At 40.0% G+C, this 20,282-nt stretch overlaps 1 long non-coding RNA gene across 2 annotated transcripts in view; it reads right to left on the bottom strand.

The window, feature by feature from the left end:
* LOC139184452 (uncharacterized) overlaps positions 1-18,795 on the bottom strand; it is a 39,217-nt gene extending 20,422 nt beyond the window's left edge. The window contains exons 1-3 of one of the 2 annotated variants that reach the window (XR_011567951.1): positions 18,643-18,795; positions 17,663-17,896; positions 16,378-16,486 (exon numbers count right to left, since the gene is read on the bottom strand). This is a non-coding gene — a long non-coding RNA (uncharacterized lncRNA). The remainder of the gene's footprint in view (positions 1-16,377; positions 16,487-17,662; positions 17,897-18,642) is intronic. The other variant, XR_011567952.1, reaches the window with a different exon arrangement.
* Between the last annotated feature and the right edge of the window lie 1,487 nt (positions 18,796-20,282).

The following is a 20,282-nucleotide window of genomic DNA, read 5'->3' as shown; positions in this document are numbered from 1 at the left end:
CCTGATCCAGAAAATGGTTGGAAAGAAACAAACCCCAGTATCAGAAAAATAAAAGGAGGGGGATCATTGCCTTCAGACAACTTGTTTTATCGAGAGCAATGAAAGTGTTCCAGTTGATTCAACAAAAAATAACCAAAAACAAGGTCATATTTTAAAAGGCATTTACAGGACTGTGGGTTTCATTTCCTTTGCTTTTAGATCTTTAGCCTCTCATTCTGAGCAGCAGATGCGATGCTGTCCTATAAGGAAGACCACCTGCTTTCCAGGGCATCTCTGCAACAAATAGCTTTGAGGGAGAGAGAAGAAAGATCACAGGATGAAAAGGAAAGAATTAGAAAGGGGGAAACGGGAAATTAAGAAGTTGGCTTAATGCACATCTTCTGAATTATTCAACTGCTAAAAAGCCGACAGATTTCTTTTGACACTTGACTGTCTCACAGTGTCGATATCCATGTTCCACTTTTTAAGGACCTACTTAAAGAGAATTCCGTCCATCTGCACAGCCCAGTTTTGTGACATATTTATCTTTCTTGGCAAAATGGAGGCATAAAAAATTTATAGAACATGGGTATTAATTAAATGGTGTTTTAGTTGAGGAAAGTTGCTCAGCTTTAAAATGACTCCCAAGGGTGAATCTTTTTGTAAAAGAAAGACTCTTTTGGAAATTAAAATAACCCACAGTCACTCATCCTTCTCATTCACCACCACAAAAAAAAAAAAAAAAAAAGGCTTAGTATTTTTAAGTTTCAGAGTTTCTAAAAATGTGTTAAAAACTTGTACTTGAGGCAACAGGTATGACTTGATTCACTTGAAATTACAACCTCAGGGGCTAATCGTTTGGAGAGAACTGTGTCCCCACATACCAAAGGAAATAAGACATTAAGGGAATTATTCATACAATTCTGATCAAATTGACATACTCACCTGAAGTACACCAGAAATAAAAGTAATAACAGGAAAATGTCTACAGTTTGAAGTCTCAGGAAATAATTTGTTCTAGAAAGTTGTATTTTCCATATAGTGGAGGTTTTCCTTTTATTAGACACACAAATATTATTTTCAGTTTTAAATAGTTTTAAGATTTTTGTCAAATGTATCATGCATTGCTTTGCCTTCTTAAACAGTGCTTATTTAGTTATAATTCATTCTATTAACACTTTTAAAAAGGATCTCAGAACTACTAAGCTATAGTCTAAACATAATTAGAACTCTCTTCGGTGTTGCAGGATCTTCATATTAAACATCAGCAATAGCACAAGACTATAATAAGGCAACGCCCTTAGGAAGATAAACATACTCGGTCCTTTACTCTGTGGTGGCCATATCCTCCTTTAGTGTTTTAATTCTTGTGTCTGCTTCTTGAAGTTGCTCTGTCTCTTCCTGTACTGCCAAGCCATCTCTTTTTGTTCCTGTTACAAGGCTTCCTCTAACAGTACCCTCCCTCTCTTAAAAACTATCACTTCTAATATTCTACAAGCTCAGAAACCAAATGATCCACTAGAACAAAAAGGTGCTAAGTAAGGACCAGAGAGCACCTGCTCTTCTAACATATAGCCCAGCAACCAGAAAAAAGCAGGCTGGAATAGGTTTTTTCTAAAAGTAGCATTGACAGATGACATTCAAGGTGCAATATTTGGGACATGTTTTTGTTTAGTCACTCAGCTTTTGGAGAGATGCAACACTTACCTGCATGGGTGAAGGAAGAGCCTTTGAGCTAGGCTGGAATTTTTCCTTTCTAGATTTTGCTGATGTTCTTGTGCCTATGTTTTCTGTGCTTGGGCATTCTTAGAACTTGAAACTCTTTGAAGAGTATTCTTTGCTTCTGTTAATGTAGTTGTTTAAAAGTGACTTCAATAAACACACGTTCAAATGTTGATTTTGGGGGGGTTATTTAACCTCCTGGAATCTACTTTGCAAAATGAGCATTAGAACTCACATTTTTTCACCTGGGGCAGCTTGCTTCACCCAAGACACTGCCAAGATACAGAAGTTAAGGTCTAAGCCTTTTGGCAAGGAGATTCTTCAACGGAGCAAACTTGGCTGTCACAGTACTTCCTGTGCAATGCCACCAATATCTCTCCTCTCCTCCCTTCAGAGGAGAAGAGAATCCAATCAGAGTCACACAAAAAATCTGAAAACTGTGGATGATGTAATGTTGATTTTGATGACACGTATGCCCAATAACCATAGCTTTCTTTTTGGTTATTAAATATATTCCAGATAAAATAGTTGACAATAATTGAGATCTGGATAAGTAAGATGTTTCAGCACTAGAGCACACTAGATAAGTCAGAATAATTCTCTACTTCAACACTCAAAACACAGATGAGGCTATCGCTTCTGTGGTATTACTGCCAAAATGTAGAAGCCAAATCTAATCATAATGAAATAAATAAATGCCAAATGAGGGCCATTTCTATAGAAGGCTTACACTCTTCAAAAGTGTCAAGATCAAGAAAGACAATCTTAAGAACATTTCCAGCCTGAAGAGTTAAGAGACATGTTTTTTAATCAAAAAACCCCCCAAAAACCTTAAAATTGAAATACGAACAGATTTAGGGCAACTAAGTAGGAGAAATATGGAAAGAGAAAAATGACTGATTACAAATTCCTTTTGATAAAACTGTACCTTAGAATTTGCTCTATTCAGATTCTAAAGGCAATAGATTCAGCTCATAAATGTTGTAGGAAAACAGTATATCGCAAAACTACATTGAATCTCTTCTTCACACACCTTCATAATGATAAATCCCCAATCCAATTATCAAGATCCAAAAGTTTTCTTGAAAAATTCTTATATCTGCGTATCTTTTAGAATGAGCTGAGATCATGGGCCTTTCACTTTCCAGTTCTTCTTATAAGGAATTTGAAAATCATCACTCTGTTCTCACAACAAGTAAAAAGATAAACAGGCTGAAAAATCAACAACTCTTCTTGGATACATAAGAGACAAAAAACAGATCTCTGTGCCCAAGATTGGAGAGACAGACAGGTGAATATAGGGAGTCACAGCTTATTGGAGTAGAGATTCATGAGTGGAAACCATCTGGTTGGAAACTGCTTAAGTTAAAACTGCTCAGGAACAAGTGCCAGGGCAGGAAAACCTAAAGTTTAATTGACAATTACTGCAAGCTTAGTGTGCACAATGCTGAGCGTTAAAAAAACTGTAGGTGACTTAGTAATCGGTAGCCCCTCATGCTGTTGTCCCTGGAGAAGGGAAAGGCTACCCACTCCAGTATTCTTGCCTGGAGAATCCCCATGGACAGAGGAGCTTGGCAGACTTCAGTCCATGGGGTTGCAGAGTCAGACACGACTGAGCGACTAAGCACATGCTTTTGTAGAGCTTTCTAGGTGACTCTAGTAGTAAAGAACCCACTTGCTAATGCAGGAGACATGAGACTTGGGTTTGATCCCTGGGTGGGGAAGAACCCCTGGAGGAGGGCATGGTAACCCACTCCAATATTCTTGCCTGGAGAATTCCCTGATCAAAGGAGCCTGGTGGGCTGTAGTCCATAGGGTCTCAAAGAGATGGACATGACTGAAGCAACTTAGTAAGCATGCAGGCTTTGGTAAAATTTACCTCCAGAAACTCAACCATGTTCTCATAATGAATATTGAGGAAAATCTCTTACTTCTGACAGGGGTGGGAAAAAGTAACCTGTTTGAAATATATCAGAGCATATTTCTTAAGGCCTGCTCTTAGGAGAAACTAGTTGGCTAGAGCCTAACATGCTGAGATGTTATAAGGGAAATGTCCAACTGCAGTCAACAGTAGCCTCCTACATGAGAAAGAAAGTATTCAACACTGGCACATTCTAGCCATTCTGTGTTACGTAAGAGGGGAGAAAAGCCTGAGAAACAGTTGTGAAGTTCACAATCCAGAGACATAGGTTCACTACAAGACTAAGACCTAATCATAGGATTATAAAATTCTTCTTTCCCCACACCATGCCATGACTTTACTAAACGCCTATTTATAGCAGTTCCTTTCACACAGTATGTTGTGTCCAACTATTAAGAAAAAAATTACAAGGCATACTAAAAAGAAAAAAAAAAAACACACAATATGAAGAGAAGCAGGCATGGCAGGGGGATTGAACCTATCAGTCCAGAAACTTAAAACTGTTTTGATTAACATGTTAAGGGCTGCAATGGATAAAGTAGATACCATGCAAGAACAGAGGGACAATGTAAGCTGAGAGATGGAAATTCTAAGAAAAAACAAAAATAATTTCTAGACATTAAAAATATTGCAACCAAAATAAAAATTCCTTTGATTGGCTTATTCTAGACTGGAAATGGGTGAAGGAAGAATCCCTGGGCTAGAGGATATATCTATAGAAGCTTTTAAAACTATTGAACACAAAGACTGAAGAAAATAGAACAGAATATCCAAGGACTGTGGGATAACTACAAAAGACGTACCGTATATATAATGGGAATACCAGAAGGAAAAGAGAGAAAGTAACAGAAGAAACATGTGAAACAATATTGACCAAGAATTTCTACATATTGATGTAACAAAATAATCCATAAATCCAGAAAGCTCAGAGAACAGTAAGCAGGATACATGCCAAAATACCCACACCCAGGCAGCTCATTTTCAACCACAGAAGTCAGAGAAAAAACTCCTGACAGAAGTATGAGGGGTAAACAAACCTATAAAGAAACAAAGATAAGAATTATACCTTCCTTCATCTCACAAATCATGCAAGCAAGAAGAGAGTAGAATGAAATATCTAGTGTTGAAAGTAAAAACCACAACTACAGAATTCTGTACCCTGAACAGTTACCCTTGAAAAGTGAAGGTAAAATAAAGACTTGTTCAGACAAACAAATTGGAAGGAATTTGTTACCAATAGACCTACCTTACAAGAAATGCTTTAAAATGCTTTTTTATAGGGAAAGAAATTAATATGTCATAAACTCAAATCTTAAAGAGAAAATAATGTAAATAAAGTAAAAACTTTTATTTTTCTACTTAATTGATCTAACAAATAATGTGGGCTTCCCCGGTGGTAAAGAATAAGAAAAAGTGGTGAGGTGGTAAAGAATCTGGCTTCAGTGCACTAGAACACCTGTAATGCAGGCGACAAAATGATCCCTGGGTCGGGAAGATCCCCTGGAGAAGGAAATGGCAAATCACTCCAGTATAAAAACGTTTATTTTTCTACTTAATTGATCTAGCAAATAATAGTTTGAAAATAACAATAGCAACAATGTATGTTTACATATGTGTGTATATATATATATATATATGTAAAATTTGTGTGTGAAATGAATATAAGAGATAAGAGAAGGACTTATTTTTATAATGTACTAACACTACTTGTGAACAGATAGAGTTATTTGATGGACTTCAGTTAGTTGTAGTTCCCAGGTGGCACTAGTGATAAAGAATGCCTGCCAATGCAAGAGATGAAAGTCGTGGGTTGGATCCCTGGGTTGGGAAGATCCCCTGAAGGAGGAAACAGCAACCCACTCCAGTATTCTTGCCTGGAGAATCCCCTGGACAGAGGGGCCTGATGGGCTACCGTCGATAGGGTCGCAAAGAGTCAGACACAACTAAAGTGACTTAGCACTGCTGCTGCTGCTGCTAAGGCACCTCAGTCGTGTCTGACTCTGTGTGACCCCATAGATGGCAGCCCATGAGGCTCCCCCATCCCTGGGATTCTCCAGGCAAGAACACTGGAGTGGGTTGCCATTTCCTTCTCCAAGTATATTGCAAATTCTAGGGCAACCACTAAAGAAAAAAAAGGAGTTAAAAATAGAAATATAATATGCTAAAAAAGAGAATGAATCAAATAAAAGTCTTAACTAAAGCCATAAGAGGCAGAAAAAAAATGGAAAACAAAAATAAGAAAATACAAAAGTGACATATAGAAAATAGTAACAGACATGGTGAATAATGGGTTTCCCCAGTGGCTCAGTGGTAAAGAATCTGCCTGCAATGCAGGAGATGCAGATTTGGGTTCAGTCCCTGGGTTGGGAAGATCCCCTGGAGGACGACGTGACAACCCACTCCGGTGTTCTTGCCGGGAAAATCCTGTGGACAGAGGAGCCTGGTGGGCTCCAGACCATAGGGTTGCAAACAGTCGGACGTGACTGAAGCAACAGAGCACACACATGGTGGATAATAATCCAACTATATAACCATCACTTTGAATGTCAATGGTCTAAATATATCAATTAAAAGATAAGGATTGTGAGTGAATCAACAAGAAAGACTCAACTATACATTGCCTACAATAAAAATCACTTTAAATAGAAAGACACAAGCAGATCAAAAACAAATGGATGGAGAAAAACACACCATGGTAACACTAATCAAAAGAAAATAGGAATAGCCATCTTAATTTTAGGTAGGGCAGACTTCAGAGCCTGGAGCATTATTAAAAATAAAGAAGGGAAACACATCATGATAACAAAGAATCAGTTCTCCAAGAAGACATAACAGTCTTTAATATGCATGTGTCTAACAACAGAGCATCAAACTACATGAGGCAACACCTAATAGAATTGCAAGGAGAAATAGATTGATCTACTATCATAGAGACATCAATACCCATCTATCAGAAATGGACAGGCAGAAAATCAGTAATGACATGGTTGAGCTCAATAAGCCCATCAGTCAACTGGGCATAATTAAAATCTGTAGACTATCTCACTCAACAAAGGTGAAATACACTTTCTTCTTGAGCTCACATGGAACATTCACCAAAACAGATTACATTCTGGGCCATAAAACACACCTAACAAAATAAAGAATAGAAATCATACAACATCTGCTCTCAGATCCAGTGGAATTAAACCAGAAATCAGCACAGAAAGTTAACTGGAAAAGCCCAAAATATGTGGATAACAAACAACACACTTCTAAGTAACACATAGATCAAAGAAGAAATCTCAAGAGAAATTAAAACATTTTGAACTAAATGAAAATACAATTTATCAAAATTTGTGGAAAGAAATTGAAGAAGGCACAAATGAATGGAAAGATATTCTGTGCTCATGAATTGGAAGATATTGTTGTTAAATGTTCAATATGCCCAAAGTGATCTACAAGAAAGCACTCTACATTCAGTGCAATCCTATCAGAATCCCAAGGACATATTTCAAGAAACAGAAAACACATTCCTAAAACTTGTGTGGAACCATATAAGACCCCAAATAGTCAAAGCAATTTTGAGGAAGAAGAATATAGCTGGAGGCACTCATTTCCTGATTTCAAGTTATATTACAAAGCTATAGGAATGAAAGCAAGTTGGTATTGGCATAAAATAGACACAAATTTCAATGGAAGAGAATAGAGAGCTCAGAAAAAAAAACCACACATGGGTATCAATTGACGACTAAGAGGCCAAGAATACACAATAGGGGAAGGATAGTTTCTTCAATTTTGGACAGCTACATGCAAAAGAATGAAAGTGGACCACTATCTCATACCATTCACAAAGATAAACTCTAAATAAAGGACTTGAACATCAGACTTGAAACCATAAAACTCCTGGGAGAAAATATGGGTTAATTTCCTGACATCAACCTTTGCAATAATTTTTTAATTTGACACCAAGAGCAAAGCCATCGCTGGCACTCTCTTTGAGGACTTGCATCTCTATCTTTGTCTTCTTGTAGCCACCGAAGGTAAACTTTTGAATCACAATTCTTTCCCAATCCTAAACAAGCTCCCACATTGAAAGTGTTGCCTTAAATCAGACTCTAAAACTCCATAAATATTCTAATTTTTCCCTCTGCCCTCTGAAAAGCACTAGAATTCTGTCAAGCAAGACTGCTTAGCCCACAGTTTATGCTTTCTACAAAAAGGTGAGAATACTTTCAGGATGCTTGGACAAATATGTTTCATGGCCAACAAGCTTACTAATGCCTCAAGCAATACTGAGCTTGAGAAATTGGAGTTGCATTCATTAGCAGAGGTATAGGGTCCAGAGTGGCAATTACACAACTATTTGTACTATAAATATTACCTTTAGCATGGGAAAAATAAACTCAGATTTGTCTTATTAAGAGGTTGTTTTGATGATATTTTCAAGGAGCCATCATAGTACATTTGATTGAGTTTGTAAATGAACCAAAGAGACCTCAGGCAGCATATTCAGGTTAGAGAGTGTGTTTTGGCATAGCACAGCATTCCTGTGAACTGCTAAAGCACCTAACACTTTGCAAAGAATAACAGAGAGGTAAAGCTTTCCATGGAGATCAAATTATAAAGGCCTGATACTTAAAGTTTCTATTTAATGCAAGAACATTAGGAAAGTCTGGACAGATCCACAGAACAAGATATTAATATTAACGATTCATAGCAGCTAAGGAGCTACAAATAGTTCTTTAAAACGAGACTGTTTAGCCCACATTTTATGCTTTCTTCAAAAAGGTGGAAAGAGTACTCTCAGCATGTCTGGACAAATTTATTTCATGGCCAGTGAACTTTCTAATGCCTCAAGCACACTGACCTTGAGAAATTGAAATTACATTCATTAGAAGAGGTATAGACTCCAGAATTTCTAACCATTGCCATCACTATCATCAACAAGGCCTCATCATCATCCTAAAGTCATATCAGGATAAAACAGTGCAGTGGCTAAGGATGGAGGATTAGGATGGAGGGACTGTATTTGACACGTGAGATGGATATGAATCATTGGGGAATAGGAGGTGGACTGTAGTTGGATGAATAATGACCCACCAAATTTGTCATCCTAATTCTCAGAGCCTGTGAATGTTACTTTATAGGACGAAAAGGGCTTTGAAGATATAACTGTTAGTATTGAGATGGGAAGATTATCCTATATTGCCTAGTTGGCCTGATGAATTACAATATCTTTATGAGGGACATCGGAGAAGTCAGATAGATTATTAGAGTTCAGAGTCAGAAAGTTCAGATTATCAGAAAGTTCAGAGTAAGAGAAGGTGAAATGATGATGGAAGCAGAGAGGGGAAGGATGCCCTTTGAAGATAGAAGAAGGGGGTCATATTCAGGGAATACAAAAGTAGCTCACCTTAGAGCATTCAGAAAAAAGCAGCCATGTTGACACTTGAATATTAGCCCAGGGAAACTGATTTTGGACTTCCGACTTCCAGAACTGTAAGAGATAAATCTGGAGTGGTTTAAACCACTAAATTTGTGGCAATTAGTTACAGCAGCCAGAGGAAGCTAATACAGAGACATTATACACAGTTCCACTAACTAAATTCAGATACTACATTCATTTTTGACTTCTCATACTTCTAGGGTTGCATAACAAATTATTATACATGTGAAGTCTTAACACACGTGTATTATCTGTTTTCATAGATCAGGAGTTCAGGCATGTCTTAGCTGGGTCCTATGTGTTGGCTGGGGGTCTCATCTGTGGATTGAGATCCTCTTCCAGCTCCTGTGGTTGTTGGTAGAATTCATTTTCTTGCAGCTGTAGATCTCATGATGTCTTGGAAATTGTCTGTTTCTTCCATTTGACTCCTAGAGACTCTCTTTTAAATGACTCATCTGATTAAGTCAGGCCCATTCAGGATAATCTTTCTTTTGATTAATTAAAAGTCAACTAATTCAAAACTTCAATTAATCTTCAGAATCTTCTCAACTTTGCCAGGTAATATAACCTAATTATAGGACTGATATCTCATTCTATTCGCAGATCCTGCTTAAGCTCAAGTGGGGGGTATCATATAGTGTACATAAGGCAGTGAGAATATTGGGGGCTCACTTAGAATTCTTTCTAACACAGACACATAAAATGTCATTTTTAAGACATTTTAGATGACATAAAATCTTATATTCCTAAATTAAAATTCTCATACTTCTAGGATTTACAGAAAATCTAATCCTAGCAATTGAGGAAGTTATTTTTGTAGATAAATATGTTTAGTGTATGTGTAGATACACAAAATACGAATAAAATTTTACATCTGTCTATATATATTCTTTGGCAGGTCAGGAAGCAACAGTTAGAACTGGACATGGAACAACAGACTGGTTCCAAATAGGAAAAGGAGTACATCAAGGCTGTATACTGTCACCGTGTTTATTTAACTTATATGCAGAGTACATCATGAGAAACACTGGACTGGAAGAAACACAAGCTGGAATCAAGATTGCTGGGAGAAATATCAATAACTTAGATATGCAGATGACACCACCCTTATGGCAGAAAGTGAAGAGGAACTAAAAAGCCTCTTGGTGAAAGTGAAAGTAGAGAGTGAAAAAGTTGGCTTAAAGCTCAACGTTCAGAAAACAAAGATCATGGCATCTGGTCCCATCACTTCATGGGAAATAGATGGGGAAACAGTGGAAACGGTGTCAGACTTTATTTTTCTGGGCTCCAAAATCACTACAGATGGTGACTGCAGCCATGAAATTAAAAGACGCTTGCTCCTTGGAAGGAAAGTTATGACCAACTTAGATAGCATATTCAAAAGCAGAGACGTTACTTTGCCAACAAAGGTCCATCTTGTCAAGGCTATGGTTTTTCCTGTGGTCATGTATGGATGTGAGAGTTGGACTGTGAAGAAGGCTGAGCACCAAAGAATTGAAGCTTTTGAACTGTGGTGTTGGAGAAGACTCTTGAGAGTCCCTTGGACTGCAAGGAGATCCAACCAGTCCATTCTGAAGGAGATCAGCCCTGGGATTTCTTTGGAAGGAATGATGCGAAAGCTGAAACTCCAATACTTTGGCCACCTCACGTGAACAGCTGACTCATTGGAAAAGACCCTGATGCTGGGAGGGATTGGGGGCAGGAGGAGAAGGGGATGACAGAGGATGAGATGGCTGGATGGCATCACTGACTCAATGGACGTGAGTCTGAGTGAACTCTGGGAGTTGGTGATGGACAGGGAGGCCTGGCGTGCTGCGATTCACGGGGTCGCAAAGAGTCGGACATGACTGAGCGACTGATCTGATCTGATCTGAAGAATCTTAGTCCAACAAATCAAATTATGAAACAAGCAACCCACTGGAGGCCTAGGCTCAAAGTTCAGATCTCAACAATTCTTGCTTAAAGTTCTACCCACTATACCATGATATAATCAGTATTTGATTATCAGGAAACACATTATAAACTCAGAATTCAGATTTATATGGTGTTGATGTCAATAATTTCCAGCAGGAGACTATAATACAAGTCCTCATAAATGCTGGTGTTTTCCCTTCACGCCCCAAGGGAAGCTTTAATCATCCAACATTATCAAGTAAGTGCTAACACTGTGTTCTTATTGCCTTTTTGTAGGTATAAGAAGTTGACATGGCCTCATTACTCAATGCACACACACTATTTATGAGGTTCATGTCCTTACCATTTAATCATGGAGCCCAATAATTTATTATTCATTTAGGACAATTAATAGTTTTGTTGACAAATCACTTTGAAGCTGTAATTTGGCATTCCTGATTAAATCATGGCCAGTAGCCTCATGAAACTAATCAGGAAGAAATAAGAAAAGGGGAGGGAGAGAGACAGACAGACAGAAGCAGAGAGGGAGAAGAGGCAGGCAGGGAGATAGGACTTGTATCTTTATTTTTCAGTCTTTTTAGTCATAATATTTTCTGGTAGAAGCCAGCCTGTCAGTACAGATCAAGTTTTTATTCAATATGCAGACCCTCTAGTCATAGTAGGGATCTAGGAGGATTAGAATTTTCTCTAACATCCCATATTGCTTCTATTTTTCTCTCCTCATTTGTCTTTTCCTGGAAATCAGAATTTCTACTACAACTCTACGAAACTCTAGGACAGAAGCTGGGGGCTGTGGCTTCTGGTTTCAACTCTGCCTCTAACAGCTTATGTGATCTTGGCAAATTATTGTTGGCCTTGGTTTTGCATCTGAGAAATATCAGAAGATTTTCAAACTCCATCTAGTTCTAAAATTGTATGATTCTCAATTGAACTGAATCCAAGTGAAATTCAGTATCTATTTAGTGAAACATTATTTTGTATCACAATTTTGGTATTACTACTTTTATTGCTTTTTAATAGCTTGGAGGCAACTCATATGAACTATAACAGCAAAGTAGAAATGAAATTGGGAGCAGAAATAATGATAAAACTGCCATCTAATGAGCACTTAGTATGTGTCTGGTGCCATGATAAGTGCTTTAAACACTTTATTTACTCCTCAGGACAATATTCTGATAGGATTATTACCTCTACTTTACAAATGGAGAACTAAAGTCTTAGAATGGTTAGGTGAGCTCCCCAAGCTTGCCTTGCTAAGCTAGTCAGCAGCAGAGCTCAAATTTGAATCTATACCACTAGAGTCTAAAGACTGTGCTTTTGAGGTTTAAGCTCTTCTAATATCACCTGCTCCATTCACATGCATTATGGCCAATCAAACCCAACATTGTTAGACAGTGAGGTTACCCAGAGTAGGCAGCATATGCTGTTGTTCACACTCTCCTTCCCACACCCTTTGGAGCACACCAGTGGGAGACTGAATGGCTTGCAAATGTGGGCTCATTCCTTCCTGCTTTCAAAAACTCCAGAGGGTCTCTGTTTCTCTTGTCAGCATCACCATGGCTTTAAGAATCAGGGAAGTTCAAAGGCAGATCTTCCTCTGGAAAAATCTGGAAGACTGCACTACTGCAGTCCAAACTACTTGCCCTTACTAATGTACAATTGCTGGCAGGAAGTGACCTATCTTTCTTTCCCATTTTAAAAGAAATTATTATAGAATTAATACGTGACATAAAATTTAAGGCTGATTAAAAGGGTAAAAGTAAAAAGTTAGAGCCCCTAGAATGTGATACTTGGATGAACATGAGAAATCACCCTGATCCTAGGAAAGAGTGAAGGCAAAAGGAGAATTCTCAGACAGCAGAGGATGAGATGGTGAGACAGCATCACTGATGCAATGGACATGAATTTGGGCATACTCCACGAGATAGTGAAGTACAAGGAAGCCTGGTGTGCTGCAGTTCATGGGGTCTCCAAGAGTTGGACATGACTTGGCGACTGAACAACAACAAAAATATGTTGGTGAGTTTGTACAAGTCACTCAGTTCCTCAGTATAGTAGGAATAGAACTGGTGCCTAGTTCCCTGACTCTCCTGCTTTGGGGCTTTTGCTACTGCTGGGCAGTTCTGATTAAAGAAAGAACACAATATACACAAGAAGAGAATGCCAGGGAAGGACCAAGGTAGAGATTGAAAGAATCAGACATTGTAACTGCAAGCCAAGGAGTGCCAGAGAGTGACTCACAATATATGTTGTCCCCTTCTTTCCGTCCTAAGGGAAGACCAGCCTCCAGCTGAGTATCTCTTGCCTCCTAGTTGCCCCCAACTTTCTGGGGGAAATATGAGATGGGGAGAAGCTCAGAGGCATTTTTTAAAGTCTCATTCATAGCTTGACCAGATGTAGTAATGCTCTGACATCAAAGAGTTAGACATCCTTTGCAGCTGAAGAACTTTGGGGAGGTAGAGACCTCTATTACCTGGAAAAGCTCCCAAGAGCCTCCAATGGCTGCAAACTTGATTTCTACGATTGCCAGGTCAGCCCTAGTGAATCCTTTCTGATATTTTTGTTTGTTTGTTTCTTCCCAACTAGCTCACTCTCTGCCTATTCTCTCTGAACATCCCTTCCCAAACACCAGGGAGACAAAATAATACAGATGCAAGAACTGATTCAGAACTGGAGTTTAGGCTCCCTCAAAGACAATATGTAGGGTGTATGTAAGTGCTGGTGAAGGTGGTGTGCAGAGGGGTGCAGCTCTGGGAAAAGGTGTGGGGTTTGTTCTCTGGCACTGGATGGCACAGGGTTTTCCAGTAGCCTCTGGGGAAAAGGGTTTTTTTCAGCCTGTTAGCATCCCTGTTCTTTATGGGTGCTGGTGGAGGGAATCCCCACTGGCCTCATGCTGGACTGGCTTGGCCAAGCCTGTGTGCTTCACGTTCACTGTAAGAAGTAGGAGAGAGCCTGAGCAGAGTCCCTCGGTGGGAATTATAATTCTTCTATCCTCCCTAGAGAATATTTCTGGGGTCATTAAAGGACTCCCCATTGCTTTCAGCCTCTCCCTTCCAAGGTGGGTATGGAGGAAATTAACCGGAACGGCAACATCAGTGGTTATTCCATGTTTGGCAGCTCAGTCATGTCCAACTCTTTGTGACCCCATGGACTGCAGCACGCCAGGCTTCCCTGTTCTTCACCAACTCCATGAGTTTGCTCAAACTCACATCCATTGAGTTGGTGATGCCATCCAACCATCTCATCCTCTTTCATCCCCTTCTCCTCCTGCCTTCAATCTTTCCCAGGATCGGGGTCTTTTCTAATGAGTAGGCTCTTTGCATGACGTGGCCAAAGTATTGGAGCTTCAGCTCCAATATTCTTTCCAATGAATATTCAGAATTGATTTCCTTTTGGATTGACTGGTTTCATCTCCTTGCAGTCCAAGGGACTCTCAAGAGTCTTCTCTAATACCAGCAGCATCAGAGCAGCTCCTATTCTACCCTCTGCAGAGAGCCTGGCTCTGTGCTCAATGTGGGGCTTCCAGCCCATCTCCCCACGGGTGAAGTGACCTGAAGCCTGAAGAACAAGATGGTGACATTCATCTTCTTGTCCTTCTTCCCTTCTCCAATACAAAAGTAGTCTTCAGAAACTCTAGCTGTGAGATAGGCACCAAAACCCCACTCAGGCAGGCCGTGAATGTGAGCTGGCTGCTTCCAGAACCATTCCACACTCCTCCAGTCCCTTCCTGCTACTCTTTCTGTGCTAAGCTGGCTCCCTCTCTCCTCTGCTTTCCAGTTAGCCTCTGACCTCTCAAGTCGCCTACCCTGGTTGTTCTGACCTTTTCTTTTTTCTGCAAAAGAGTACCTCCCTGTCCCTAAATCTTCATCAGTAAACACTCCCCATGGCACCCCTCAGTCTGTACTTAGGAAGAAAATAACTGGGAGATAAGCTGAAATAAAGAACAGTAGACAGTTTCTAGTGAGCTTGACTGGCTATGCTTCCTTGAGTATGTATACCTTAAAATACTAGTATCTTGATGTAGTGAATTAAATGCTTGTACTTGCATGCTAAGTCACTTCAGTCATGTCTGACTCTTTGTGATCCCATGGACTGTAGCCCATCAGGCTCCTTTGTTTATGGGATTCTCCCAATGGGACTACTGAATGGGCAAGAATACAGGAGTGGGTAGCTATTTCCTTCTCCAGGGGATCTTCCTGACCCACGGATCAAACCCACCTCTCTTATGTATGTCTCCTACAGAAGAGTTCTTTACCCTTAGTGCCACCTGGGAAGCCCCAGTGATTTAAATGGTCCCCTTCAAATATATACCCATACCCTAACCCCTGGAGCTTGTGAATATGACCTTATTTAGAAAAATGCTCTTGGCATATGAATTAATTAAGGGTTTTGGAATGAGATTATCCTGGATTTATCCTGGTGCTCCCTAATCCACTGACAAGTATCCTTAGAAGAGAAGAAACATACGCAAAGGAGCACAAGGCCACGTGAAGACAGAGACTGACGGGGCAGAGACTGGAGTTTACAGTCACAAGCCAAGGGTCTCCTGGAGCCACCAGAACCTTCCTAAACATAACCACGCTTAGCAGGTTTTTGCATAAGTCTTCCTGCAAGTTGCTGAGCAAATATCAGCTTACGTGTGCTTATTCTTTTGTTTAACACGAGTGGGATTATATTATCCTGTCTTGCCTCTTGTCTTTTCCACTTAGTATATCATGGATATATTACACATTGGCCATAAAAAGATTTGCTCACCTTTTGATGACTGTAATATTCTCATTGTATGGCTCTATCACAATTTGACTATTCTCTATGGAAGAACGTTTAGCTTATTTCTGGAGTTCTGCTCTTTTAAATAATGGTACGATCATAGCAGTATACATATATCTTTGTGGTTTTGGCAACATTTTTTAGAAATGGAAGAAATTTTTTAGAGTAGGTCAAAGGGCATGTCACCCAGTTAGCTTCCAGAAGGATTGCACCCAGTTTTACTTTCACAGGATTTGAGAGGACCCAATTCCCAGGTCACTGACCATACCAGGTACAATCAGCAATTTTAACTGCTACTGGCCTGTATTTTTCATATTTTTCATGTTATTGGGTGGGGATAGGGAGAAAAATATTCCATGCCTGGGAATTATGACCTAAAACTCAAATAAAAATTCTAATTAATGTTATTTCTTCCACCTGAGGGAAAATAGCCTCCCCAGACAGATTATATTGTAGCTTTATTCCCTCAACCCTGACATGTACTGTTGGGTTAACCCCAGCTGTTCCTCATCACCTTTCAGGGGATTCTCACCGTGATCTGAAAAATATTTTGACTTTTCAAATCCTGATATGATGACTTGAATAGATTTCATGCTACTCCATTAATCTTATGCCAGAGAAACTTGTCTGTAGCACATCGTACCTGAGGTCTCTGTTCCAGTTGGCTCAGATTTTATTTAGGGCTTGTTTGACGTTGATTGACAACATTCCAGGAAATAAAGATGCAAACTTGATATCCTCAACCAGAGTGCCTGCCAGAGAAACACAGGCTGCTGTATTTCTTTGGGATAAATTGCCTCCTATTAACCCTGATTTTGTGTTTGTGCACTTAAGGCTTCTCAGTTGCACAGCAGCAGATCCAGGTCCTGAAACCTCCTTTTTAAGCTAATTCCTGATTCCCAGGCATGTCACATGGAAAGAATATGTTGGAGTGCCCCACATAATCTCTGTCTTATTGCAGTTTAGTCACTCCTGTTTGCAGAGCTTTGTGACTGACACCCAAGGCAGCAGATCTGAGGTTCTGCAAACCCACCGTTCTCCTTGCTCCTTGCCAGGAGTGCTGTAGCCCGAGATCCCACCAGCTGCCATGCTCTGTGGTGATTTTCTCTGCATGGCTGTTCCCCAGCACCCTTGCCGATTGGCTGCCTGTCGGCACTGTGAGATGTGCATGTTCCTGTGCTCTGCCCTCCTTTCCCATCTCTTGACGTTTTGCTGTCATCTAGAGATGGAGAGAGAGGATGCTCTGGATATCCCACCTCTCTTCCCCATGGTGGGGGTGGGGGTATGCTGCTGGCTGTTTCTTAGAAATGGACTTTAACTTAGCTTTCTAAGAACCAGTTAAGAATGTCACACTATGTATATTTTACCCAGTAAAACAGCCCCAAAGAAAGAGAAAAACAAATTAAAAGCTGAGTGTGGGTGTGTGTTAGTCACGCAGTCATGTCCGACTCTTTGTGACACCATAGACTGTAGCCCACCAGTCTCCTCTGTCGATGGAATTCTCCAGGCAAGAATACTGGAGAACCCCTTTCTCCAGGGGATCTTCCTGACCCAGGGATTGAACCCATGTCTCCTGCTTTAGAAGCACAGTCTTAATCACTTGATGGCCAGAATGTCCCATTATTTTGCTTCCAAAAAAGCCACCAAAATAAGGTATTTGATCTGTCTGCTCCTTTGCATTATTATGTGTCTTAATAGAAAAACATGAGGGCAATCAGGCCTCGCCATGACATGCCTTCCTTGATGTCTAGGGTGCTGGTTAGCTAAGCTAATGAGGTACCAGACTGTTGGTACTGGGGATATTAAGCATAGTAGATTTCACTGGGGCAGCACGTGGTGAAATCATGAATTTGAGCTTCTGAAACTTTTGTCTCTTGATTACAGTAGAGTCATGGATATTTTCTCCTCTGGATCCCCTCTAAGCTCACCTTTGATATCACTACATAGTATCAGATCACATGAAGTCAGGTGGGAGGCATGTGAACACAGTGCATTGCCAGACCTTTCGTTCTTCTTGGCCTTGCTACTTCCTCTCTGGAGTTTCAGGGAAGGCTGCCTTCTACCTCTGATTTCCCCTTCTTAGCAGCTCTGCAGCACCTCACAACTGAGAATAAACAGCAGACCACATCTTTTTCATACCGCAGCTCAGGTATGAAAGGAACCTGAAAAACAGGTGAAAGAAGTAAGAAGTGTGCCAAAAATTGGATAGAGGTCAAAGATGGAAGTGAAAAGAATCACGAAAAAGGATTTTGATCCTGGCAATGTGGCCTGATTGCAGTACCTTCTTCTGTACTGTATTAGAGATGCATTAGCAGCTGAATCACCATTTCCTTGGCCTACTGGTGTCTGGAAATCATTTTAAATACCATTTAGTAGCATTTAGGTTATTTTATGATAACATGGTACCCACTGAAAAGATTATTAAACTCGTGTGTGCAGTGGCCTGGGAAAAAAAAATAATAAACCTTATCTCTTTGAATGATAATTCCCACAATTGCCCCTTCAGCAATTATTCATTTAAAAGCCCTTCTGCCTACATTAGACCCTGAGATAAATTGGCATGTGCTAATGCAGGGTTCTGCTGTGGGTTTCTCCTTTAGGAGTTCAGGCTGTCATTACCTACCAACTGATGCTCAGAATCCTCTACCCCATTCCCTTTAGCTTGTTGTCACTGTTATGTTGTTTACTCTGAGCCAAAGTCATTTCTTTTCTATTCCACATACCTATCGCTCCTTTGACAATGGGTTTCCAGGGCAATATTGCAAGTAATAAGCCCGTGGTCAGAGCTCTCTTGCTTGCCTCCCCAGATAATACCTCATTAGGAAATAGATCTCAGCCTTTCACTATAGAATGGGGGGATTTTGTAAAAAGCATCACTTTTCATGGCTCACAGAAGCCCATAACTCACTGGAGGGAGATAATGCTGTCAAGTGAATCCTCAGCTTCTCTGTGGATACCTGAAAGATGAAGCAGGTTAGCCGTGTGCTAGGTGACTTGGTGTGCCTTGGGAGAGTCCACACTGATCATCTCTCCCCAAGGCCAGATTTGGTGACTTGTGTGTGTTAGTCACCCAGTTGTATCCAACTCTTTGTGACACCACAGACTGTAGCCCACCAGGCTCCTCTGTCGATGGAATTCTCCAGGCAAGAATACTGGAGTGAGTTGCCATTCCCTTCTCCAGTTGGTGACTCAGTGTAGCCTGTAATTGGCTGGGAAAATTGGGAAACACTACAAATCAGAATTTCCTTCCTCCATCCTTTCCTTTCTGTTTTCCTGCTTTTCCCAGAGCTGATGATTAAACATTTGCCACACCCAGCCACCTCAACAGACTCTCCAGAGTGAAACAATTCCCCAGACACAGCTGGGCAGAAACCAAGACTTGTTCACTGCTGGAGGCTCACTGTGAAAGTGGGCTGCCGGTTCTCGTCCCTGGGTAGCAGCACCAACTCTCTCCTGGCTTATTATTTCTGGCCAACTTATTCAGCCCAGTACCTATACCTTTAGCTTCTCACATATTCATCTGAATTATAACCAAGAAATTTCTGCAATGAAAGTACCATGAGCCTGATTGTACTTGGTTTTGAAAAGGAAAATAAAAAAAAACTTCTTCTCAATGATTTAATTATGAAAGATGTTGAGAAGTTTGGAGCACAGTTGAAGGTTTTGAGAGCAAGACAACGGGAAAGGATTGCTTCTATTATTACATCCATTGTTTTCCTAAAACACGGTAAGCAGGACAAGTCCCAACATCTGTTTTAAATTCCTTTAACATAAGCCTTTAATTACTAGTGAATCAAAATTTTATTATTTAAACTCTTATCTTTACTCTAATGTACAAGAGAAAGATTTTGATGGAGGATGAAAGATATGGAGGAAAAAGGGTTTGTGAGCATGGAGCTCCCAAATAAAACATTTCCCACTTTATTTTCTCATCATAATTCCTAGAACTACCCTAGACTATATTAGTATTGTCTGACTAATATTTTAATTACACTGTTGTACTTAAGTAGCATGAAGAGTACAAATGAAAAGTAAAGTTTACTCCCCATCCTACTGTTCATAATTAATGGCAAAATTTTGTTGTGTACCTTTCCAATCAAAAATGGAATATTTGAATGCTAAATAGACTGTTGCATTTGTTGATTAAATATTCATTACAAGCCCACAATAGTTTCAAAGAATGTTTTTCCAAGTATGCTTTTACTCAGACATACAGACATCAAACAATGTTCATTAATATTAAAAACCTGGCTAGTTTGCTGCATTAATTACAAAAGCCTGTGGTTTTGCTGCTTTCCCTTTGGAATTTTTTTTTTTTCTTTCAAAGTAACCTGAATACAGTAGAGGAAATGCATGGGAAGTGAGAGTCCAGAGCTGACTTAGCTTCTCTTGGCAGGATTTTTTGCCCTGAAAGATATAGGATACCAGAAGAGTGTATGCTGCCTGCCTCCCAGGTCCTCCTACATCACTGGACTCATAAGACCAAACACCACCACCTCTCCTCCTCTCAGAGCAAAGGACTCTTCAGTAGAGTCATAACTACCAAGA

This window comes from Bos indicus, chromosome 8 (assembly GCF_029378745.1).
Source record: "Bos indicus isolate NIAB-ARS_2022 breed Sahiwal x Tharparkar chromosome 8, NIAB-ARS_B.indTharparkar_mat_pri_1.0, whole genome shotgun sequence".
NCBI classification, from domain to species: Eukaryota; Metazoa; Chordata; class Mammalia; order Artiodactyla; family Bovidae; genus Bos; species Bos indicus.
The sequence above is the reverse complement of the archived record's forward strand: the minus strand, read 5'-3'. Positions and strand labels throughout refer to the sequence as shown.